The sequence below is a fragment of the Pinus tabuliformis genome, chromosome 9 (assembly GCF_031772625.1).
Source record: "Pinus tabuliformis cultivar Carrire ecotype Pingquan chromosome 9, CPIR1, whole genome shotgun sequence".
Taxonomy (NCBI): domain Eukaryota; kingdom Viridiplantae; phylum Streptophyta; class Pinopsida; order Pinales; family Pinaceae; genus Pinus; species Pinus tabuliformis.
The window spans coordinates 1,905,624,273-1,905,651,288 of NC_142307.1; the positions used below are offsets into that span (position 1 = coordinate 1,905,624,273).

Genomic DNA, 27,016 nt, shown 5'->3' on the forward strand with positions numbered 1-27,016 from the left:
GTCATGTGATGTGGAATTGTAATTTTATTCCTAATTTAATTCAATGACAAAATTAAATTAGGATTTTTTATTGCATTTGCAACAGAGGGAGAATCATACCAAACATGATTTGATCTGATTATCCAGAGATGTGTTTGTGAGGATGAAGTGTTAGATATATTAAGAGCTTCCCATGATGAACCATGTGGAGGACATTTTTCTCATAAGAGAACTGCATACAAAGTGCTTATTTTGGGATATTATTGAACTTATCTTTTAAGAGATGCTGAATATGCCAAAATATGTGATAGATGTCAAAGAATGGGAAATCCCATTCCATCAGATGAGATGCCTCTACATCCTCAGGTATTGGTAGAGCCTTTTGAAAAATGGTCTCTTGATTTTGTTGGTCCAATCAATCCTCCATCCAAACAAAAGAGGTATATTCTTATTTGTACAAATTATGTTACAAAATGGGTAGAAGCTAAGCCACTTCCTTTTGCTACTGAAAATGTTGTAGTTACATTTCTTTTTGAGGATATTTTCACTCATTTTGGTGTCCCAAGGGAAATTGTGACAAATCAAGGTGCTCAATTCACATCTAAATTGGTGCAGAAAATTATGGAGCAATACAAGATCAAACATTAGAAATCTACCAACAAGGTACTTGAAGCTATACTAACCAAGACTATACACTTGCACATAAATGATTAGGAAAAATAGCTTCCAGAAGCACTTTTGGCATACCACACCATATGGAGAAACACTAATGTACATACTCCATATGGGCTTGCCTATGGGAAGCAAGTTTTGCTTCTATTTGAATTCCAAGTGGAGACCTTCAAGACAACAACAAAGTTGGGACTTGATCTATCTAAAGCTCAAAAACTTAGATTAACACAGTTGAATGATATTAGATGAGATATGACAAGATGCCATACAACGAACAACATAATTCGGTAACAAAGAACAAGGTGGCATTTTGCATGGAAAATACATCAAAGTCAAGAACTTCAAGCTAGGTGACTGGGATCTTCTTTTTGGTTCTAAGTTCAAATATTTTCAAGGAAAAATTTAGACACATTAGCTTGGTCCCTATGAAATAGATATTTTTTTGATAATGGAACAACTAGAATCAAGACTATTTATGAAGAAAATATCAACTATTTGAGTGTTTGGAACTAATTCCACAATGGTCATTTAAAATTATCATTGTTTCGAGTCTATAGCATGACTCATCATCAAGATAATACCTACATAGAAGAGCGCATAGGTTAGGGATTAATATGGGATGGGAAGGAAATGAATGAGCCGACTAGGTAATCAATTATGATAATTGGAGAATTAAATAAATACAAATATTTAATAAAGTGAATAATGAAAATGATATAGTTTCTATTTTTATTATAATAATAATAATTATTAGTGTTAATTGGTTAATTAAAACTAATAATAAATTTAATTATTAATAATAACAATAATAATTATTACTACACTTTATTATTATTGTTATAGATGAAGGGGAATTTAAATTAATTTTTTTTATCAATTCTAAATTTTTTTGAATTTGAATATAATTATTAAAGTTGATAATTGGAAAATATCACCTTCCTTGTTAATGGGCATATACTAAAATCATATCATAAGCCCTTGAGAAAAGAAGAATTTGTTAAACATATGCAAGAAAATTTTGATGTGAAGTTAGTAAGGAAAGGATATTCTCCTTTCCTACCATCAAAAGAATTATAATTTCTTTTCTCTAAAAAAAATAAGGAAAAGAAGAAGAAAAAATAAAATAAAATACAATAATGAAAAGAAAAGAAAAAAAGAAAAGAAAAAGAAAAGGCATAGGTATGAGAACCAACTTTGCTTGCATTCCTGTGTATAAAATCTTATCTACAAACCAAGGGATCCGTGACAACTTGGATTTCCATAATTTCCCTTTCTTTTTCCCATTTTCTTTTATCTCTCATTCTTATTTGAAAAATAATAAAATTTTCAAGTTCTAATAAAATCTTTGGAAGAATTTGTTTCTCGTCTAAAGAGAAATCTCAACATAGTCAACAAATATTATGAACTTTTAGCGCAACAAAAAGTTTCACCAGACAACAAAGTTGAAGGCACAACTGTAGAATTTGCAATCCATAGCTAATTGCACAATTTGCAGCCAATGGAAAACCTGTAAAGCATTTCCAATCTGCAACATCCACAAATATCATGAACCTGAAAAAGAAGGAATGTAAATGCATCAAAAGGTACACATATAGGACATTAAATAAAATTTCATTAAAAAGCAATAGATTTATGAGTTTACTGAATTTTTATGATACCTATTTTTAAATGATGACCTTAATTATGTCCTTATCCAATAATCCTTATTCATATCTCACTCCATTGTTTACACTCATATTTCATTCCATCACATCAAAATCTCTTCCATCACATACAAATCATTCAAAAGATCCTGAATTTTAACGGTCCTAACAAATCAAATCTGTTTAATTGTGGGAGATCATTAATAAAAGTGGAAGAGTTTCATTGAAATTTGACCACTGCTTTTATGACCTATTTCACTCCAACTCTGCCACCATCAACTCATTCCATTTCGTTGCTTATTCCTCTGTCCATCCCTGTCATAAGATGCAATTTTGGGGCACAAATTCACTTCCACAATAGGTGTTATCATCCAATACGAACCGAATGGACCAAATTTTCTTAGTGCCTATCCACAAGTCAGAGACCAGTTGTAGAAGATAGGATGGCTTAAATTCTTTGAAAATTTTGATGGTTATGAACCAAAAGTTACTTGAGCATTTTCCAAAGCGTTTGATGTTGTGGAAGCCAAGATTGGGGATATAACGTTGAAAATCACATAATTCTTTGTAGCAGAGGCGACAAAGCTCCCAAGGTATGGAGAAAGTTGGTTTAAAAATCAAATACTTAAGGATGAGCAATGGAAGACATTCTTGCATAATCCAGGTATGGACACTTTAGCTTTCAAGAAAGGAATTTTAGTTACGTAACTCAAATCTAAATGGAGAAATTTGTTATTAGTGCTTCAAAAATTTCTTACTTGTGAAGGTAGATTTGGAACCCTACTATTTTACCATGCCAGATTATTAATGCATTTTATTAAAGGGAAGGAGTTAAATGTGACATATTACTCAAGGGGGAGTCTTAAAAAGATGGATTTTAATATACAAAGGGACTCTAGAAATATTGACAGAGCTCTATATCACCATGGATTGGTAAAAATTCTTTTTTAGGCACACTTGAAGACCATCAATGATAATTGGTAGGAATTTTTCATTAGAAACCATTTCATAAAAGTTTCAGAAGAAGAGGAGTAACCAAAGACCAAAAGGAGCCGACATAGGGTTTCCCAAAACCCTAACCTTGAGTCTACATAGAAGAAAGCCAAGGGTTTGTTAGATAACGAACTAGTAGAGACGAAAATTCGACATGATAAAACGGAAGATGATGTTCCCCTGAGCCAATTTTTGAAAGAAGTAAAAGAGAAAAACAATCAAGACAATATTAGAAGAAAGAAAGTCAACAAATATTGAGATAAACTAGAGACTGTAAAAGAAAATAAAAGAAAAGTACATAAACAAGGAAATAAAAGAAAAACCATGTCAAATGTAGCAGAGCCCAAACAAAACTAAGGAGAAGCAAAATGATTTCTAAGTGCGCAGATGAGAAGAAGAGTCAAGGACCTCTAGAGACCATTGATCTTGACGAAGAAGACAATGTTGAGACAAAATTAATAGAAGAACCTCTATCTCGTCAAAGTCTGGCAAGAAAGACTCATGAGATTGATATTTCTCAACAACAAGTCTATGATTACTTCAAAACTCTAGAACAAAGGGCACAGAAAAAGGTAAATTCTCTTGTGGAAACTAAATGATATGGAGATTATTTACATAATGATGTTCTTATGAATTGTCCAAAGATCAACACTAATTCTCAAATATAGAAATAATTTGTTAATACTCTAAAACAAAAGATTTATGAATTAGAAGTATTGAACATACATATCAAAGAGGAGAACGAAGTAGTAAGATCACAGAATGATGTTTTGAAGGCTCAAAATGATACTATTATGTTGGAAATGTGTCATTAGTATAAAAAGTATTAGAAATTTAAAATAAACAAAAAAATCCTCAAAAACAAGATAAGGGGACAACAAGCAAAGCTTTTGATGAGAAATCCCTAATGGTCACTAGATGTATAGAACAAAGAGGCATCAACATGCTTGGATGTTTTGATCCATGCATCAGGAGTGGTTTAGTGATAGGGCATCTCTTTAGTTTGAAATTTTGTGCATGAGGACATGCAACATCTTCAGTGTGGGGGGATGTTGAATCCATGAATTGTCCACATTTTGACATCACTTTCCTCTCTCTTTTCACCTATTCCATATGTGTTTTTTCTATATTTAAAAGTTATAAGGTCATCTAGGTCATCCTCAATTATAATATAAAGTATCATTCATTCATAACTTGTAATCTGTAATTTCTTTGTGAAACTAATTGCAATATTGTTATACCTACCAAAATGTACATTTTCCATAGTGTCGTAGCGGTTACAACCACCCTCCAAAATTTTGGCTCGCATGCAAATTTTAGAGCCTACCTTGGATCCTGTGATCGATCTTTCCTGGTCACTTGTTGGTAAGGTGATGATCTCAACCCTCCTCCTTGATCTTAAGATTTGTTCACGTTCTCATATTTATGCAGTATGTGTCATCTTTGGGCATAGGGATTGTTGTTTATCACTCAAAGGGAATGTTGTTTTGTTTCAAGGGAAATATTTTGTGTATGATTTGTTTTCATTACATAGACATGTTTCACTCTCACTTCACACACTCTTGTCTCGAAGGTTGTTGCATCAAGCATAGTATGTTTTATACATTCTGGATGGTCTACATTGTATCACTTAGTGTTTGTGTGTGATAATAGTTGAGTCCTACCACTGTTTACATATGTTTCACTGATCTCATACTTACCCAGTTTCCCAGTTTCCTCCAGTGTCCTTCCCCAGCTGGAACCCACTGTCATCAGAAACTACACAGTGTTGTCCCTCAGCTGCCCAACCAACACTGCTATCTAGAAATGCGCAGAGAAGTCAGGCAGCCAACACTGCTCTCCAGAAATGCACAGAGCAGTCAGGAAGCCAACACTGCTCCCCAGAAATGCGCAGAGTAGTCAGGAAACCAACACTGCTATCTAGACACGCGCAGAGTAGTCTGACTGCCCTGCATTAAGAAATTGCGCAGAGATGTCCTCCCAGGACCCCATCCTGCAGCAGTGTCCTGTCATAAAAAAATGAGTAGTATTGTCCCTCAGCCACTCAGGCTGCATTGCACTCAGAATTTGCGTAGAGCATGGTTGGACGGGAGGGTTTATACACCTTCCAAATCTCCACCTGATGTGAGGGATCAATCATCGATTAAAAGAAACTCATATCTCTAGATTCCAACAAACCTTCACATTAGTTGGAAAATTTAGAGCCTCCACATTCGACGATTAATATAAATATAACTTCATTCAAATTTGTGAAGGGTTTAAAAAATTGCGTGAAACTTTTTGGGTTGGGAATTTGTTTAAAATACATTTACTTTCACAAAACTAATGGCGTGAAATACGTTTTTAACCCAAAGATTCTATTATATTTAGTAGGTATTTACCGAGTTTTAATGCGGAAGTCAAATCATATAAAAACAATTAAAGTTAAGAAAGTGAAGTATGCAAATGATGTTTTACCCAATTAATTTAATTAATGAAACAAGATAAGTAATTTGCATTTACCACAATATACTTACAAAGCAAATATTTTAATTAATTAAAGACTAACTTTTATTTCTCTCACGTAGGAATCTAATTAAGGGGAAATTAAAGATTTGAGCAAACAATTAGAAGGAGAATTAGTATTAAAGTGTAAGGCTCCATCCTAGGGTCCTCTAACAAAACTAAATTTCTCTAATTTTAAATAAAATAAAATAGGAAATAACTTATTTCTAACTAAACTTTTAATTGATGATAATTTACCATTAAAATTTATTTCCCACAATTAAATAAGTAAACATTTCATTGCAATCACTTACATGGGTAATCTATAAATAGAGGAATACATGTTCCAATGGCCTAGTTGAGATGCCCCTGAGCTCCTAAACCCGTTGGGATGCTCCTCTTGGCTACCCACTGGATTTACCTCCCAGCCAACTAGGAAGTATTTCCTAGCCCAGGAAACCTCCACAGGTTCCCTAGCCCTCCGAGCCTAAGTTCAACCAAATGTAGTATGTTCAAGTTAAACCAATACTCTCCTTCGCTCCCTTCTCTTTTCTCCACCTTCCTCCCAAAACAAAATCCTCCAAAACCACAACCAAAACCAAAACCAAAACCAAGACCAAAGATCCCCCTCTCCTCCCATCATCCTTTCCCTTTTATGCCTCTTTCTCCCATCCACCTCAACCACCTATCATCAATGTTATAACTACCCCCTCATCCTTACATTTGACTTTTCTTATCATATCTTCTCCCAAGTAAATTTGAGAGGACATTTTGGGGATGAGATATGAATATGTAATTTGGTAATTAATTGGAGAAGACCATATCTTCTCCCAAGTAAATTTTAGAGGACATTTTGAGGATGAGATATGAATATATAATTTGGTAATTAATTGGAGAGGACCATATCTTCTCACAAGTAAATTTGAAAGGACATTTTGGGGACGAGATATGAATATATAAATTGGAATAAATGGAAGGAGACCATATCCTATCAAAATTTAAATTTGAGGAGGTAAGTTGGGAATAGTAATAAAAATTATATTAGTATTAAATTTACAGTTTCACCCATGTAGGTATGTACCAATATTTCTTGATAATTAAAAGTCAATATTTTCAGGTAATTTAAACTGTTATATACCTAGGGGGAATGGGCCCATGGTATTAGTGGATGGTATGAGGAAACCATGGTAATGACCCATGGTATTGTATGTATGAGGCCTATATAGAGGCTAGAGACTCCACATGGAGAGATATGAAGAGAAGTATTCTTGTATGAACAGGCATATGGCTTGTGGAGTGTTCTCCTTCCTTAAGGAGTGAATGTATGGTGTTGCCCTACCTTAAGGGTTTGATTAATAAAGAATCATTTCATATCATTTCTGGGTTTATTTGCATTGTCTTATATTTTTATATCAGATCTATAATATTTCCGGGTGAAATCTACAACAATTGGTATCGGAGCTACAACAATTGGTATTAGCTCTGATACCACTTGTTATAGATCTGATCCACAAATATAAGATAATGCAAATATATCTAGAAACAGTAAGATAGAAATAGATAGAAATGCTTCACTTTATTGATATAAAACCCTTAAGGTAGGGCAACACCATACATTCACTCCTTAAGGAAGGAGAACACTCCACAAGCCATATGCTTGTTCATACAATAATCCTTCACTATCTCCATGTGGAGTCTCTAGCCTCTATATAGGCCTCATACATACAATACCATGGGTTATTACCATGGTTCCCTCATACCATCAACTAATACCATGGGCCCATTACATTATTATTAACTACTTGTGGTCCCTTACATGATATGGGTTAACCACCTTATTTATTACTATGGCCCATCCCATTATTACATTATTACCTTGGGTACCTCCCTTGGTACCCCATATTATCCCCCCTTGGTATATAACATTCCACCCCCCTAAGCATGTTTCGTCCCCGAAACATGGGAAGAACACAAATAATAAGATCTACTCAAAAGAGTAGTCCACTGGTACCATGCACGTGCATCTAGCCATCCAAGAGAAAGGTGAACCGTCGATCTCGCTGGTGCCTCGCTCGCTTGAAATGGAAGTTGACCGTGGCAGCTCTTTTGTGTTGATGTGTAGTAGGTGGATCTTCTCTCCTCGCTATCCGTCATGTGACTACTTGGTTTCCATCTTGATGGTTGTCTTGCGGGGTGATGTGGGTGATGATATGTTGAAGTTTTAACCCACAATGTCTTTTTCTTTAATTCACCCCTTACTGGAGCCTGACTGTTATCTGGTGCATGTTGTGGTGCCTGATGTGGTGCCTTATCTTCCAATATTACTTCAACCACTGAACCCTCATCAGATGTGTCAGCACCTGTTACCTTTTCAGCTTCAACCTCTGTTTGTGTTTGATTGTCGACCATCAACTGCTCATCATCTGATATGTCAGTCCCTGTAACATCTTCTGCTTCAACCTCCTTGGACTCTACCTGCTTATTAATGGAAATATCCTGTAATGTAATTTTCTTCTTTTTATACCAGAGCTTTAGGAATTTCTTCTGCACATTAATATTTATAGTACCCACTAATTCCATCCAAGGGTATCCCAAAACAACATCCATGTTATCCATATCTGAAGCATAAAAATCACCATGAAACACATACTTATCCATAGAAAGTTTCAAATCCTTATAAATTTGAACAACCTCATCATCAACCTGTGTACTTTCAATTTGTTTCGCTGGAACTTGCAATTTTTTTGCCAAGTTGACATTTATGAGATTATGCTTGCAACTAGGATTTATAGAAAAATAATCTTTTCTTTCTGAATCAATCCATGAACCTGCAATAAGGATATACTAGTAGGAAATAACCCCACATGTTTCTCTTTATCTTGTTTTCTGGCATGAGACCATCTGTCTAAAAGTAATTTTTCAAATTCTTTATTGGGCAGGTCGGAACACTTCTTTTGGTTAAGTAATCCCCACCATGTGGCTGCCTCATCTTCAAAATTAAACACTATAAAAGTTCTCCAATGAGGTGTCCATAATAAATTGTGTTCTTTTATGCATTCTTCAATAGTAGAACCATTATCTGTTTCTGTAAAACATAAAACCTTGCTAGAAGCCATAAATGGTTTGGAAAAAAAAGATTCACTTACTTGGCGAAAAATTGAAATTGTCACAGTTTCGTCAATATTTCTCAGAATCTCTATTATAACCTGTTTTTGGAAATGGAGCACACATTCTGTATCTACCCATGTGATAGAAATCATGATTCAGACAATGGAATTACCGATCTGCGCTGCTACATTCCCGCCGTCACCCAAAATTTCTGAAAAAAGAGCTGATTTTAAATCAGCGATATCTCCCTCATCCGGACTCCGATTCGACTGATTTATTTTTTGAAGCTAGGTATTTTTTCCCAAAGAATCTAGATCTGCAATTAGATTTTTCAGATCTTGTACCAGGACGTCTAGATCTGCGCCGCAAAATCGCTGCCCTGAAAATTGTCTGCAACCCCACTGATTTTTAAATCAGCGATATCTTCTTCATCCGGACTCCGATGCAACCGATTTTTTTTTTTAAATCGGCTATTTTTTCACCAGGAATACAGATCTGCAATTATATTTTGCAGATCTTGTACCAAAATGTACAGATCTGATCTGCAATTTCGCCACCCAAAAATCCCTGCAAAAATTAAAAAAAAATTCTCCACGGTTTGCCCAAGAAAGAGCTCTGATACCACTTGTTGTAGATCTAATCCAAAAGATATATGATAACAGAAATAAACCCAAGAAAGAACAAGATAAAAATAGATAGAAATGATTCTCTTTATTAATCAAACCCTTAAGGTAGGGCAACACCATACATTCACTCCTTAAGGAAGGAGAACACTCCACAAGCCATATGCCTGTTCATACAAGAATACTTCTCTTCATATCTCTCCATGTGGAGTCTCTAACCTCTATATAGGCCTCATACATACAATAGCATGGGTCATTACCATGGTTTCCTCATACCATCCACTAATACCATGGGCCCATTACATTATTATTAACTACTTGTGGTCCCTTACATGACATGGGTTAACCACCTTATTTATTACTATGGCCCATCCCATTATTACATTATTACCTTGGGTACCTCCCTTGGTACCCCATATTATCCCCCCTAGGTATATAACATAAACACTAGTAAAATTTGCACGATAAGATTAAGTAGGGCATTACATACATCCCTCCTTCAGAAAACTTCGTCCCGAAGTTACAGTGAAAAAAGATACAAGGAGTTCAAAGCAGTTTGATAATAAGGCATAACAAAATAGAGAGAGAGTTATAGTAGTAAAATTTGATAAGTCAGACAATGACATCACATCCCATCAAGAGTTTCCAACTAATCTATATCCTCCTATCCTTCCTAGCCTACTTTCGTTCCCACCCTATCCATCCTCCACTGCTATATACTGTGGCATTGACTATACTAATCTAACCACTGATAAGACCAATATGGCGAAAGCGTCAACTATGTTGACCTAACTTCCCTAGCAGGCAATTGGCAATCGTCATCACACGTCTAGGGGAGCGTGTCCATCGCTGGCTTCCCATGATTCCAAGTTTGGAGGTTACACGATGGGAAACACCTTCACCCCTCCTCACAACTAGGGTCAACACCCTAATATGTACCACACTATAATGTTGGTTGGATACTTGTCATCGAATAATCCAGTCACGTAGTCTTGTCATCTGCCATTTACATTTTACCCATGTCATAAGAGTGTATATCCAGTATATACAAAATGTAACAGAACAATGCACACCATAGCTTTCCTCATTAGATGTCTCGACCTTACCCAATGGAAGAGTAGATCTTGGCTATCATATAATGCTTTCCAATCTACGGGTTGGTCTCATTCATGCATTTCTATAACAACAAGATATATATAGATAAGTGATATTAAACATCATGTTATTAAGTCTAGTATCCATGTGTCAATTTTGTAGTTCATACTGGAAATAAATCATAATTTCACTAAGTCATTCATTAAATAAATCATATCCACTTAAGCCATACATGAAACAACAATAACTCTGATAAGTCATGCACTAGATAAATCATCACCAAGTAAGTCATACATCAAACATTTCCATCATCAATACCTAATCCATCAAATGATTTATATAAGTAGTTTCATGTGTCCAATTAAATGCATCAATATCACATAGCGTTCATAAATAAATAACATGGAATTGCAAAATAGAACCTTAGCATAGGTAGCTATCCAAGTAAAAAATGGGCATCACAGATGCTCAAAAAGTGAGGGGTAGTCACGACGTATAGTCTCTGCATCTTCCCAGGTAGCAGATCCTGGGCTATACTTGTCCCACTGGACCTTAACTTGGTCCACCATGCGACGTCTGAGCTGTCGAACCCTACTGTCCAATATGCGTAATGGTTCGACCACTATGGTTCCCATGTCCGAGACCTGCAATTCCCTCCAATCCAGTTTGTGAGATTCATTAGAAACATAATGTTGTAAAATAGATACATGAAAAACATCATGAGTTTTATGCAAATGGGGTGGCATTACAAGATGATAGGCAACTGTTCCAATCTTCTGCTTAATCCTAAAAGGTCCTACGAACCGAGGTGACAACTTCGTCCCTTTCCCAAACTGAATGGTGCTTTTGTTGGGTTGAATACGAATAAAAACTTGGTACCCTACTTCATAACTGTGATCAATCCTATGTGAATCAACATAACTCTTCTGTCTATCTTGTGCTCCTCTAACCTTTGTCGAATTTGTTTTACCTGTTCCTCCATTTCTTGAACTAATTCTAGCCCTACTATTACTCGGTCTTCCAACTTTTCCCAACTCAACGACGTCCTACATGACCTTCCATATAGAGCTTGATAAGGAGGCATCCCGATTGAACTGTGGTAACTGTTATTATAGGAAAACTCTACCAATGGTAAGTACCTTTCCCACTGAGTCTGATTATCCATGATGTACATCCTAAGCATGTCCTCCATAACCTGGTTTACTCTTTCAGTCTTCCCACCTGTTTCTGGATGATATGCAGTGCTCAGGTCCAACTGAGTCCCTAGTGTTGACTACAAACTTGTCCAAAACTTAGATGTAAATCGAGAGTCTCTATCACAAATGATCTTTGTGTGTAACCTGTGTAGTCGAATAACTTCACTTATAAAAACTCATGCCACATCAGTAACATCGTAAGTGTCTCTTACTGGAATGAAATGGGAACTTTTGGTTAACTTATCAACTATAATTAATATAGCATTTTGCCTCTGTGACGTGGTGGAAAACTGACAACAAAATCCATAGAAATTACCTCCCATTTATACATAGGGATGTCATGTGGTTATAGGAGTCCTGCTTGATGGTGATGATCAGCCTTCACTCGTGGACATTCAAGACATTTGACGACAAACTAGACTATGTCATGCTTCATGCCTGCCCAAAAGAAGAGTTTCTTCGTGTATGCGTACATCTTCTTCACTCTAGGATGTGCACAATATAGTGCTCTATGTGACTCTTCGAGGATGGTCCTTCTTATACCTCCTTCCTTAGGTATGTACATTCTCCCTTGAAATCTCACTAGTCCACCTGGTTTAAGAACATATCCCTCAAACTTTGGTTCTATCTGCTTCCCACTCTGGAGTGCTGAGATAACCTTTAGATACCAACTATCTTCAAAGAGATTCTCTAACACATGTTCCCTCAAATTTACCTTTAAGGCCACTAGGGAGATGGTTTGTGGCCTCCTGCTTAGTGCATCAACCACCACATTCTCCTTTCCCTTAATCTATGAGATCTCAAAATCATACTCACTTATGAATTTGCTCCACCGCCTTTGTCTAACATTCAAATCCCTTTGAGTGAAGAGATGCTTTAGGCTTTGATTATTTGTTCTTAACTCAAATATTCTCCCAACGAGGTAGAGTCTCCACAGTTTCAAAGCTAACATCACTGTTGCTTACTCTAAGTCATGGGTAGCATACGAATCTTCATGTTTCTTCAATTTTCTAGATGCATAAGCTATTACTCATCTTCTTGCATCAATACTAGTCCCAATCCTTGCTTCAAAGCATCGGTGCAGACAGTGAAGTCTTTCTCCATGTTCGGGACTCGAAGGATCGGTGCACTAGTTAGTAACCTCTTTAGTTCTGTGAATGTAGTGTCACATTCATATGCCCATTCATACTTGACCCCCTTTCGCTGTAATGTGGTGATGGGTTTTGCAATCCTCGAAAACCATTCCACAAACCTGCGATAATACCTTGCTAGCCCCATAAAACTATGCACCTCATGAGAATTTTTTGGTATTGGCCAATCCATTATGGCCTTCACCTTTTCCAGGTTAACTGAAATCCCTTCTCCTAAAATGATGTGCCCAAGGTAATGGACTTTCTTATGAAATAAGGAACATTTTTATAATTTCCCATACAATTGATTTTCCCTTAAGCAAGTCAATACAACCCTTAGGTGCTTTTCATGCTCCTTTTCATTCTTGGAATACACAAGAATGTTGTCTGGAAAGAATTGGACAAATTGGTCCAAATACTTCCTGAACACACCATTCATGAGGCTCATGAATACTGCTGGTGCATTGGTCAAACCAAATGGAACAAGTATGAACTCGTAGTTCCCAAACCAAGTTTGAAATGCAATTTTTGAGATGTCATCTTCCTTAATACTCAATAGGTGGTATCTAGATCGTAGATCATTCTTTGAGAAAATCACTACTCCCTTCATTTGATCAAATAGGTAATCTATTATGGGTATCAGGTACCTATTCTTTATTGCGGCTCTATGAAAGTCCTTATTATATATGCATAGCCTTAAGGAACCATCCTTCTTCTTGACAAAAATCACTGGTGCACTCCAAGGTGAAATACTAGGTCTGATAAATCCTAAGTCTAAGAGTTATTTTAATTGCATCTGCAACTCACAAAATTTTGGAGTTTTAATCCTATAGGGTATCTTAGATATTGGTTCCGCACTAGGTTTTAGGTCGATTGTGAAATCAATCTCCCTTACCAGAGGTAATCTAGGTAATTCCTTAGGAAAAACATCCTGAATTATGAAAAAATTGGGTGTTGATCCAGGGAGGGTCCTTTCTGGTCACTTACATCCTCAACTACATATAGCTTGCAACGTTGTCAGAGACAACGTTTTACATTCATCATGGATATGAATCGTATCGACACTCCCCTCTTGATTCCAAAAATCTCAATTTTCCTACCTTCATCATCTAAACAAATCACCTTCTTCTTGAAACAATCTACCAAGGCTCAATGAGCTTCTAGCCATTCCATTCCAATAATTACATCATATGTCCCCAATGTTTTAACACATGCCTTCAAATTAGTTATACACACCCCAAGGTTTACCTGACATTGGTCAACACTAGGTCCTACTACTTGTTTTATCCTAGAAGCCATCTCAACTTGCTTAAAGTCATTGTGCTCATAGGCTTCCAAGCCACATTTTTCTAATGCAACTGGTGAAATGAAACTATCTTTATCACCTGAATTAAACAAAATTTTAATTTTTACTTTTTATAATACCTGAGGATTCTACCACGATAGGCTGGTGTTCAACTTGTTGGTTATCAACTACTGCATAGATTTGATGGTGGCTACTTTCTCACCCATTGGTGCTTTTCCTTCTCTATGGTTGTTACCAGTTTGTAACTCAGGACAGTCACGCTGGTAATGAGGTCCCCCGCATCCCCAACAAGTGATGCGTGGTAGACCTTGAACCGAATGTTGTGGAGTTATTTGGAAAGAGTTCCTTCCCTTGGGACCCCTACCCCTACTTGTTGCTCCTCGCGTATGACCTTGATTTGCACATGCCCTTGAAGCTGCAGGTGAAGCTGCACTAGTAACCATTGAAATCCCCACTGTTTGTGCTCTAGGTACAACCCTGTTTCCATATGGTGGTGGCCTCAAACTTCCTCCCCTGGGGAAGGTACAAGGGGCCTTCCCCATCAACCTTGGTTGTTGTGGAAAAATGGTTTATTTTCCACCCTTTAAGTCTAAGTGTTCTTCAACATAACAAGCATGTTCCACAACTTCTGCAACTAAGGATGTTTTCCACATTCACACCATTTCCCTAATCTTAGGGTTCAATCCATAAATGAAATGATCCGCTTGGCGCTAGTCAGTATCCATGTAGGAGACATGCTTGACCAATTCCATGAATCTAATCTCATATTCTTCAACTGTATGATTTCCTTGTACCAAGGCATGGAAGGCTCCTACCTATTGTTCTTCATAATAGGCTGGTAGGTACGTTTTCCTGAATCTCTCCTCAAATAACTGCCAAGTAACCGTGTCTGGAGTGAGATGTAGTTGACGCTCTAAGTTACCGCACCAATTCAAAGCAATATCTCTGAGTTGGAATATTGCTATTTTAGCTTTTGAATTGGAATTATAATCCCTTAGTACGAAGCACCTTCTCATTCCTTCTAACCAGGCTTTTGCATATTCGTTGGCATGACCTCCAACAAACTCTGGGAGCTTAATCTTTTGGAGCTCCCTAGTAATATCCTTGCTTGGAGGTCCTCTATCAGAGTCTCTTGATCCCTCGAGATTTCTTAACCCTGATGGAGGGTGCTCAATTTCCACTTCAATTTTTTAGCCCCCTTTTAAGGTCTCATTAATCGCTTCTAGGGAACACAAGATGAGAGTCAACTCCGGTGAAGGTAATGGGTTATTTGTAGGAGGTCCTTGTGATGACTCTCCTTGGCCTTGATTTCTTCGCGTTCTCACCATTTTGAACTGTTCAATATCTGTATGATACGTAAGATTTATTAGCACAACTTAGGGCCTAGTCAATTCTTACTTGGATCACACATGTTTTGCATAATGATAGGTGCAAGTTTTCCTTTTTTTGTTCTTGTAAACGAATATTTCTAATATTGAGAAGATAACCATGGGTCTATTAAATCCTCCCCCATTGCTATCTAAGAAAGTGCTACCACGCACTACTAGTCACCCTCAAATATCTCTGGATATCCCTAAATAATCATCCTAAATCCATCTTATACATTTTGAGCATTCACATAAACATTAACTTACCATTTTTAATCACATTATTATAACTAGGTTCCCTTTTGAAATTCCATCAACAACGTTAGATTAGTTTTCAAAGTGGATGCCTAACTGTCTCAATCAACTCAATATTGACATTATTGTTAGATGTATACTATCCAATTGATGTATATAGAATGGCTAGTGCTACATGTTTTAAGATAATAATATTGTATATTGTAAGTGATTCTAACATACCAATCTATTGTTGTTCACATTTGACAACTTTAATGTATTAAAATCTACTAAAAGAAAGAGAATTATGTTTTGTGCAATGCAATGGAGTTGGGTGTCTTTTTTTTTTATACTCAAAACCTCTACATTATCATAACATTATACTCTAATTTATTTACTCTAATATTAAAAAAAAAAATTCCAAGTTCTCAATTAACAATTTTATTAATTATTAATTATTTGGTTTATGACAAGTTTGATAACAACTTAGAAAACTAAGACTTAAAAGAATTAATGAAGAACCTTGTCTTTGGTTTCATGCTTAAGACACACATGAGGGAAGAGTGATACAACTTAAAATGCATTCATGGTGGGAAGATGTGGAGGTCAGTTTATTGAGAAAAAAAAAAAAAAACTCTATGTGATAATAACTATGATGTTGATGTCTCCCATTATAATATGGGATAAAAACTTTGACGTGTTTAATTATCTTGAGTAACAACTGATAAAAACTTTGAGTAACTTTGACATGTTTAATTATCTTGAGTAACAACTGATAAAAAATTGAGTAACTTTGACGCGTTTAATTATCTTGAGTAACAACTGATAAAAAATTTATTTGGCTCAGTCACTATACTTGAAGGCTATTAACCGCAAAAGTAATATATAAATGTATGTGTTATAACTCTGATAATTACTTTGAAGTAAGAAAAAGGAAAAACCAAAGGTAACCACTATCCATTTTTAGAGATCAGGACCTAGCCTTCCTGATGCTTAGAGAGGGCTCTCTCTTTAAGTTTTAACTTTGTTTTAGTTAAGGAGTTTTAGGCTAGCTATGATTGTTCAAGGGGTTTTGATTTTGTTTGAAATGGGTGGTGGGATCTCTTAAACAAATGCATAACTTGATGTCTTTTGAACCATTGGGCTATGGAGTCAATTGATAAGGAAGCGAGGCTGGATAAACTCACTAAAGGAGATGTTGCAAGGGCAAGATAGCAGAGTGTATTTTAGACGTTTGAGATAGAGGGGTGAAAGGGTTTCACTCAGGGTGAGAGAGCAGTTAGTGGTTCTCAAACCCGGATAATGAATGAGGAAAGCAGGGGTAATCGAAATCAAAGGGTAGTTAAGAATCCTTTAATCTGGATTATTTATGAAATCAAGAGTAATTAAGAATTCTTTAATTGAAATATCAGAAGAAAACATTCAAATGCTTAACTGTTAAAACAGAGAGTGATTTAAACAAGTTCTGAAATATATTTCCAGATATAGCATTTAGATTGAAGCACATATAAGAATATGGATAACTTTGAGAAATTGACAAAGACACATGAAAATACTTGTCTGATATTCACTCAACACATGAATCCTTGGAACAGTCTGATCTTTATTAAACAATCCAGCTTGCTGGCTCATCAACTGATACAATAACCTTCTTATTTTTCTTGATCAAAAAGTCTATAGAAATGTCTAATAGAATCCACACTACATACTTCGAATTGTGAAGTATTTATACAAAAGTTATTACAAAATATCTCAAACTAATTTGAGATTTAATCTAGGAAATAAAAATATCTTCTTGGAGGAAGATAAAGGCAACTATTGAACTGCTTCATGTTGTCCCTTTTATTTTGGTATTGCCGGTCTTTATGGTTTGATTTTAGCCCTTTATGCTGCTTTGTTGTTTGATCTTTCACGCCGGAATCTTCATTTACTTTTGGCGTTCATATGATACACTTTGACACTGATACACTTTAACTCTGCTGATCTGTCTTCATCTTTTTACCTGGATGTTTTACTTTTGCTATACTTTAACCTTTTTACTGCATATTTCTTACAGTAAATTAGTTAATTTCTCCCATGCTTTAGCATCAAGTAATTGGATTTTTATCATCCTCCTATATATTTCATTTGCCTCGGTGTACTTGGCAAAAGTAGGCTTATTGATAAACAAGTGTTTTACCTCATGATGGAGGTAAAACAAGTTTTAAAATGTCTGATAAAGTACTTTGCCTGTTGGAAATGCCTTGATTGATGATGTATTGACCCGTTCTTTTGCTAGCTCTCTGATTTTGCTGTTGTAATCCTGCTGTGTCATAAGCTTTTCATTTATTACTAAGGGACTCGGTAACCCTTTCTCTCTAAAAATTTGAAACTTAGCCATAAATCTGTCAACGACTACCTGCATATTCTAACATTTTTCCTTCAGGTTCAACATTAAGTTTCTCTTGGAAAGGAATTTTCTCACCTCCAAAATTGTCTCTATTCTGTCCTCTATTTCCAATTCTTGAAGCTCATACTTATTTTTACTGTTAAGGAACTGGATAATTCTGGTGGCATCTTCAGGCATTTATCCTAATTCTTCTTTTACTCTTTGGATGGCCTCTGTAGCCATCTTTATCAAATATATCTGTTCAAAATTACCTGAATAGATGGCCAAATATCATTGACAAAGTTAATTATATTGGCCCAAAATAGTTCCTTAGCTTGCCCAAGGGGTTCCTCTAGCGTTAGGTCCTTCTCCATGGCTTTTAATCTCTCACTCATCCTGACAGCTTTCTACACTTCTTCTTTGTGCATGATTTTAGTAAGCTTGTAATTAGTTTCCAAGCTTGTCACCTTTTCTTTGAGCTTATTCATCTCTATTGCCTCTATGGACATCTCTTCCATAGCTTGAACTAACTTTGTTGCTTCTTCACCTGATGTACCTACTGCTGATGTAGACTCTGTTGAAACCTGTTGTGCTATGGCCATAGGAGCTGTGGGAGCCAATGAGGCAGCCAATGTGGAAGGAACAACTGTTGAGACTGTTGGGATGACATTCACTGAGGTTGTGGCAATATTAGTCTGCTTCAATTGGATTAAACTGTCCAATTCCTTCTCTGTCTCCCTTAACTGATCATTTAATTTTAGGACTAAGTCCATCAATTCTTCATGTCTGGTTTGGTTTTCCAAGACTTCCTGTGTCTGGGGATGCTGCAGCTGAGGTATCTTCAATTGCTTTTTGAGTGCTACAATGTCATCATTCTTTTTCTTAATAAGTTGCTCAGTTTCTTTATGAAAGAAATTTGCATCTTTCCTTCCTTGATGTCAAAAGCTAACATCAAACTGGTTTGATTGGTAGGTGTAATCTTGATATACTGTGCATAAGACTGTGCCTCGAGTTTCTCATTTCTCATCTTTATTTCTTTGAACCCATCCTTAATATCCTTATCTTTATTAGCAGGCCTACTGAATGAGGAGACTTCTACACTGAGATTCCTTTCTAACATTTGAGTGTGTGAGGTAGATGGCTCCTGTGTTTCTCCAGATGGAGCTGTGCCCCTGCTCATGCCAAACTCAATATTAGTTACTTCTGCTGAACCTTCTATGTCTTCCTATTCTAAAACAGGATTTAGCCTTGACCTTTTGCTCTGGCTGCTTTCATACTATACATTGGATGTGTCCATGCCTGAATTGGAGGCTCCCTCTCTGTTCCTCTTGGGATTCTTTTCCTCATTCTGAGGAGTCTGTAAAATAGCAGGGGTACTCATGGTTGCTTCTTGTTGTGGTACCTGCAGAAATGAGCTTTCATCAAGCTATCTTTCTAAATCACATAAGGTATTTTCAACATCTACCTTTGTACTATCCTTGTCTACAAGAGTGTTTTCCAACCACTAATATTGATTGGCTTATCTTTCTATCTCTGGTATGGGGTGATGAATGTAAGGCCCCAATTTGACCTTTTGTCTAAGTTTAGTCATAAACCCTTGAGGGTCATATCTCCACATGAAACTATTTTGGAACTTCATTTGTTGCAAAATCATATCTGCTTCCTGCCCTGCTTCTCTAGAATTGAAAATGAAAGGGCCTAACTAATTTTTGACTTTGAACTGAGTTCTTTTCTTGGCTGAGACAAAATTGACTTCATCAGAGTTCATTATTTGCCTATAATACTTTAGAGCAAATAACCTCATGGGGAGGTATTTGGGTAGTTTGTATGGTGCTAGTTGGCAACCATAAATCCTTATTTCAGTGTGGTTTTGGTAAAGGTACCAATCTCCCACCTTACTTTGCTTGGATAATTAGAGGACTCTTTTGATATCTTGACTTATTCTAGGTGGAGGACTTCCTGTCAGCATGGTCATGACTAGATGGAAAAAAGAATCAATGAAGTCTGTATAAGTGTATGGTGATGAATACTTGTGGAATAATGGTAGCCAAAATATGATAGACCTGGGCTAGCCTCTAGTATCAAGCTTTTGGAGGGAAAAATGAAATCTGTCTGACTGATAGTACAAAAACATATGGTATAGTATAGATGAGTACTTGAATACTCTTTCATTGTGAATTCTAGTAAACTGTTCATGCATCCTCTCAGCTATGAATTGGGCATAATTGTACAAAGTAGCAGGAGTCTTTCCTGGGGTGAGATGAGCTCATCAACAAATTCATCAGGGGTGCAGCCCAAAAAGCATGATATCATAGTCACAATATGCTTGCCCCTTTCAGATAAAATGGTAGAAACATATGGAGGGTCATCTTTAGGAATGTGCTTCTCTTCTACAATGAAAGTTTGAAATATTTGGGCCAGTCTAGAGGGACTCAACTTGGTGTATAGGTCTAAAAAATCCCCAGTGGAGAGTGGGGTCAGGTTTGGATCTGGTTGGACTTGCAACATCTCATTAATTCACATAGTTGTGATCATGAACAAAACCTTTTGGTTAGGGGACATTATAGCTCTCTGGCCGGGAACGTAACAGGCATGGCACATATGGACAATTTCAGGGAAAATATGTACTTAGGGAAACTGGTATTTAGGCAGATTGGAGTCCCAAAGGCCAATGTCATCAGAATGGTTCAAATATCTGTCTTTACTCAAAATGTCATCAGAATGGTTCAAATATGAATTTTGAGCAGGACCTCATATGCACTTGTGTCTCTGATTTGAAAATCCCTGTCCGCCAGGGGGAGGTGGTCTAGGTCGAAATGGGGAGTTGTGATAGGTCTGACATCCATGGCGACAGGGGCAGCCATAATTCAGTTCTTGTGGATTTGAATTTGACTTTCACAGGTTTATTTAGAGGTTTTGACGGAAACTATAAGCTTTCAGAAGGGTTTGGGCACATAATTTTAAATATAAAGAAATTTCAATTAATTTTACTTAATTAAAACACTTCACAGACTGAACATTTTCAAATTGCAAGGGTTTTCTGGAAAATTCGTCTTCAAATACCTGGAATTAGGTGAATTGGATTCAAATTCGGTGTTCTCGGAAACAATAAAAGTTTGAATGGCTCTGGTACGGACAAAGAGGTTGATTGGGGTCTCTGTAGCTTCTTCAAGGTTGAAATTTGAGTTCAATGTGTGAATTTAGCATTTGCAGGTGTCGCAATGGTTCGCAGAGGTTCATAAGAGAAAATAAGAAAAAAAGGTGAAAAAGGGCTTCACAGGCTTTTTATGGAGCAATGGTCACTTTTTGGCGGGTAATTTACACATGAACAATGATGGTTTTTCGGGTTGAGTGGGGAAGCGTTTTCCCAAGCCATCACACCGCTTTTGTGGAGGAGGTGGTATTTAGGAGGGGTCACCTAATCTATGCCAGCACGTGACACGTAACAGTTGGGGGGCTGGGGAAAACCACCTTATCAGGCGAGTAAAGGTCGACCGTCGGGTGAAGCCGATATAGCTGTGGACCGTCGGATGAGGGAGATGAAGATCGGACGGGAGTCAGGTGAGGGATGTGCGTAGGTGATATGAGCATAGGTTTTGGGGGGGCCCATGAGTTTAATCCTTGGTGTTTTGGGATTAATTACAAGTTAATCACGGATTTAAATGATCAGGAGGGGCTTAATGCCAGGATTTATCGGTTTTGTCAGGATATGGGGTAATTTATAGTTTATAATTAAACTAAGGGTTGGGATATTTATATAGGGGATTTATTTAATATACGGGAAAAGATATATCAGGAATTATATAATTAAGTTAAAAATTAATATGAAATGAATGTGCGGAGTGAACATACCACTAAGCATAATTGTAAAATTTGCGCATTTTATTCACATACATTTCATACTTAGGATAAAATGTTTTTGTGGGTTTTTTGAATGACATGGAATTTAACAAGGGGTTGTTTACTTTTCATAGGCAAATTGAGTTTAACCTTATGAAAAGGGATTTTATTAGGGTAATAAGGGAAATGAATTTCATGAAGGGAATTCTAACACTTGATGTCCATAAGTCGTTAAGCCAAGGGTTCGGTCCCACCAAAAGTCAGAGAAATGCTCTGAGCCTTTATGACTTGAAGGATTTAAGTACTAGAACTTTACTTGTGGATGGGGAAATTAGTAAGTAAAGGGATGAAAATAATGAAGGGGAGCTAATTAAGTGAACTTGTAAATCATTGTTTTGCCTTCTTAAATGCTCATGAACATTGAAACATATAATCAAGCACGATAAATGTGCTTTTATCCAATCAACTTTATACTTTAGCCACCTTTCTTCTACTTACCCATTACTTAAACTACCATTTTTTCTTCATTTTATTTGGGTGCATTTAGACTAGCAAACTCTTATCATTCATTTTTCTTTTGAAAAGTAAACTATTTACTTCTAACCTTATATCATCCAAGGGCTCAGATTAAACTGATGAGCTCCTTTTATTTTCTCTACCTATCTAATGATCTGCCAAGATTAAACTGTTTGGTCAGATTTTATTCTCTAACTATAAACATAAAATTGAAAGAATGAAATAGCCAAGATTAAACAAATTGACTACTATGGGTTGTGGCATGTATGACAAGATGCACACAACCATTATTTAAGACAGTAAAGCAGTAAAATAGTAGTGGCATTTAGACTTGCACACTTTCATGATCTTTTTTTTTTTGGGTTCATATATTTTAATTTTTTGATATTTTCTTATTCTTTTTGTCCTTTTATTTTTCTTTTAGGACATACCCTCTTCACATTTTTTAAATTATTAATATGGAAAACATTTGTAGAAAGCAAAGGTATATACAATATTACAAGGCTCAAACTTAGCCAATTCAAAATTATGAATCCTATCACTATAGGATTCTAACAATATGTATACACCATCAACTCCCAACATATAATACGAGCATATTATATTTAAAGAAAAAAAATATTATTTGTATTTACAAAACCAACCATAATAACAAAATAAATTATAATAATTCAAAGTGTAATTAATAGTGGAAATTCAAAGGACAAAGTTTAATTTAAGTTCAACCTTTAAGAGGCTAAATAAAATAACTGATATAATAAGGGCGTAGCCTAATATACCAAGAATATATGACTTAGCGAAAACAAAAATATCCAATATCAACTACAAACTGATAAATCCTGAAATACCCTCATCACAACATGTTAATCATCCACTATCCCAAGTACTCAAACTAAGAACCATTGACCTAATAAATGAAAACAGTAAACAAAGGTAAAAGGTTTAAAAGTTTTCCGCAGGGCACTATTGATAGTATGGGAGCATCCCACCAGTGCAGTGTTCTGGAAGACCACTTTTCAAAGTTTTAAGGGCAGTAGGGTTTCACACCGAGATGTTGATGCCGCATTTTTTTTTTTTTTTACCAGAGATCTATAATTTGATAGTGACATTAGAGCATCTCGCTCAAATAAAACCATGAATACTTGAATAAAATCGTGGTTGGAATCAATATTTCAATGATATATTTGAAGGATTCAAATAGTTATAATCCGAAACACCAGGTGCTACCTAGAATAACAGGGAAGGAAAGAATTATGTTCATATTCTTGTGGAGACTCTACAGATAGATCTGTGTACAGGTAGTTTAAAATAAGGCCTTTTTTTTCAGCCTCTTGTTAAATCCCACAGGGGTTTCGGCCTCTGTAAATCGACTCTCGGCTCCATAACTTTTGGAAACGCATGAAGGGGCCACGATTAGATAGGTATAGGGTTTTTGACTAGATGGTTCGAGTACAATGCTGGATGGTTAGATGGTTACATTCTTTGAGAATAGAGAAGAGTGGATCAAAGACAGAGGTGGAGGCAGAGGTGGAAATGGAGATGGAAACAGATGCGAGCAGGCATTGGAGCAATGCCACTGGGCCATGGCCTAACTACCTCGAGCCCTCTTCCAGAGAGAAATAACGCCATCAATCATATGGATCAGAGATCATAGACTAGAAGGTAGGGTCTGAGAAATAAGGTAGGGTCTTATATGATGAGTAAGGTAGCCAAAGGGGGTCGGATTGGACCCGTTGGATAATGTATGCAGGGCACAACTTTCTTGAGGGTGTTCAATGTCGCTATATGGGCATATCTCATTTGAGAAGTGCATTTCATGAGAGAAAGGATGAAAAATCTGAGCGAGCTTGACCTGATTATTCAAATAATACATAACTGTCTGTGTCTCAATCTCAAGCAACTTTGTTCATCGAGGATGCCTTGGCTAATCTGAGGAAATTTATTTAAACTAACCTAACATTTAATCATTTACTAGTCGCTTTCCTACATTCTTATCACATTTTATATTGTACTGTGGTTTATTTTGAATCTACAAGACATCTGCTGCTTTTGAGTATCTCAAAGGTACATCATGATAAAATGCCTTAGCATGTAAAGTTATAATTCCTTTCAGTGTCCCAAATTTGCGTCCAACTCTATGGATTTTCCTTTTGATTTTTAGTCTGACATACAACAGAAAAGATGCATGTAAGTAATGGAAATCGATATATGGATGCATGGAAGGAACCTGTTTTAGCAACAATGCATATCCTTTCATGATATGATTCTTATCAAAGATGGCATGACAGAGGATGAATTTTAAACATGATTCGATAATATAATCTCTATTTATGGCCCTTCATAATCGCAGTCATTTGAAGGTGTTTCTTCAACATTGGAAGGCTACTATATTCGACAAAGGTCAAGGTCTTTAAGGTTGATTCTGTTTGTTTGTTTAGTTCAGGTGATTGATAGGATTTTAACATAGTAACTTTAATGTTGAATGAACATTCTACAATATGTATAGTTTTTGCCAGGGTGACTCTATAACGGTTCTAACACAAACCGATGTTACTGTTCCAACAACCCTGTTATGGGAGGAGCTATAATTACTACAAGTGTCTGCAACAACTTTTGATTCTACTTGAATTTGTGATGATGTATTTGTTGATTCTAGACTCTTAGTTACATCTGTGGTTGGTCCTCGGAGCCCATTGGTAGATGTCAGCTAGATGGATTTTGGGCCCAATTTTTTATCATTTACTAGGACAAGTATCTCCATTATGTGGTTCCATATTCTACACGATCTGAAGTTCAATTAATAGGTGAAGAATCTATTTCTCAAGATTTAACAGGGACTAATCCTGAGCTAAGAGAATCAGAGAGTAGGAGTATGCTTCAAGTAGAGGCGGTAAGTCTCTCATCGAATGAATCATCTAGAAGGAACAGTCGGAGGAGACTGTGGGATGCTTTGACCAGAGGAACTTCTAGGAGGAGGAATTTGACTCTAGCTATACTTCCGTCAGTAGATGACATTGGTGATCTTAGTTCTACAAAGGATAGATGGCTTCTTGATTTTAGTGGAGTACCATATGATGATGCTTTAGAACATGATGTACTCTATAATGGATGAAACTCTGACTCAGAAGAAAGGAGATGGCATTTCAGATCCCAGGTCTTGGCATTGCAAAGATTACACAGGGTTCTAATGGAACCTCTTCTAGGAATTCAAGGTTTTGTGCATCTAGTACCCATGCAGATGGTCATTGCTCTTGTGAGGCTTATGTGTTGATAAAAGAGACAAGCACACATGTAAGAATTTAACGCATAGTGATGCTTGCAAAGGCCTTGATTGAGGTACCAGATGAGATTCATCAATAATCAGTTGCTCTTTCATAGACAACATCATTATCTCATGTATCACTGCCAACACTTGAATTTGTTGTCAATTCATTTCCCATCAGGAATCACAAGAAACCTGAGAAAAATGAAAATGTAAATGATGAAGTAGCACAGTGCTACATTTGCCTTGCAGAATATGAGGAAGGAGATAAAATCTGGGTTTTTCCTTGTCACCATGACCACCATGTGGCATGTGTTGATAAATGGCTAAAAGAAATACAAAGAGTATGATAAAAGAAGTTCTAAATTGCCAGTAAAATGGAGAAAAAAATCATTAAATTAGTCTTAAATGAAATCAGTTCCACATAATTTTTATAATAAAAATGCTTAGAAGCAATGCTGAGGGTTATAAACTCTTTTAGTGGAGATTTGTGTCTAGTGGGTCTTAGGTCCAGATTTTGAACTTGGCTCTGATACCACGTGAAAGGCTCCATCCTAGGGTCCTCTAACAAAACTAAATTTCTCTAATTTTAAATACAATAAAACAGGAAATAACTTATTTCTAACTAAACTTTTAATTGATGATAATTTACCATTAAAATTTATTTCCCACAATTAAATAAGTAAAACTTTTATTGCAATCACTTACATGAGTAATCTATAAACAAAGGAATACTTGTTCCAATGGCCTAGTTGAGATGCCCCTAAGCTCCTGATCTTGCTGGGATGCTCCTCTTGACTACCGACTGGATTTACCTCCCAACCAACTAGGAAGTATTTCCTAGCCTAAGAAACCTCCATGGGTTCCCTAGCCCTGTGAGCCCAAGTCCGATCAGATGTAGTGTGTTCAAGTTAAACCGATACTCTCCTTCTCTCCCTTCTCTTTTCTTCACCTTCCTCCCAAAACAAAATCCTCCAAAACCACAACCAAAACCAAAACCAAGGATCCCCCTCTCCTCCCATCATCCTTCCCCTTTTATGCCTCTTTCTCTCATCCAACTCAACCACCTATCATTAATGTCATAAATACCCCCTCATCCTTGCATTTGACTTTTCTTATCATATCTTCTCCCAAGTAATTTTGAGAGGACATTTTGGGGATGAGATATGAATATATAATTTGGTAATTAATTGGAAAAGA

At 36.3% G+C, this 27,016-nt stretch overlaps 1 pseudogene; it reads left to right on the forward strand.

Moving 5' to 3' along the window:
* Window positions 1–3,655: 3,655 nt before the first annotated feature.
* On the forward strand, window positions 3,656–26,166 carry LOC149156554 (uncharacterized; annotated as a pseudogene).
* Window positions 26,167–27,016: the final 850 nt, after the last annotated feature.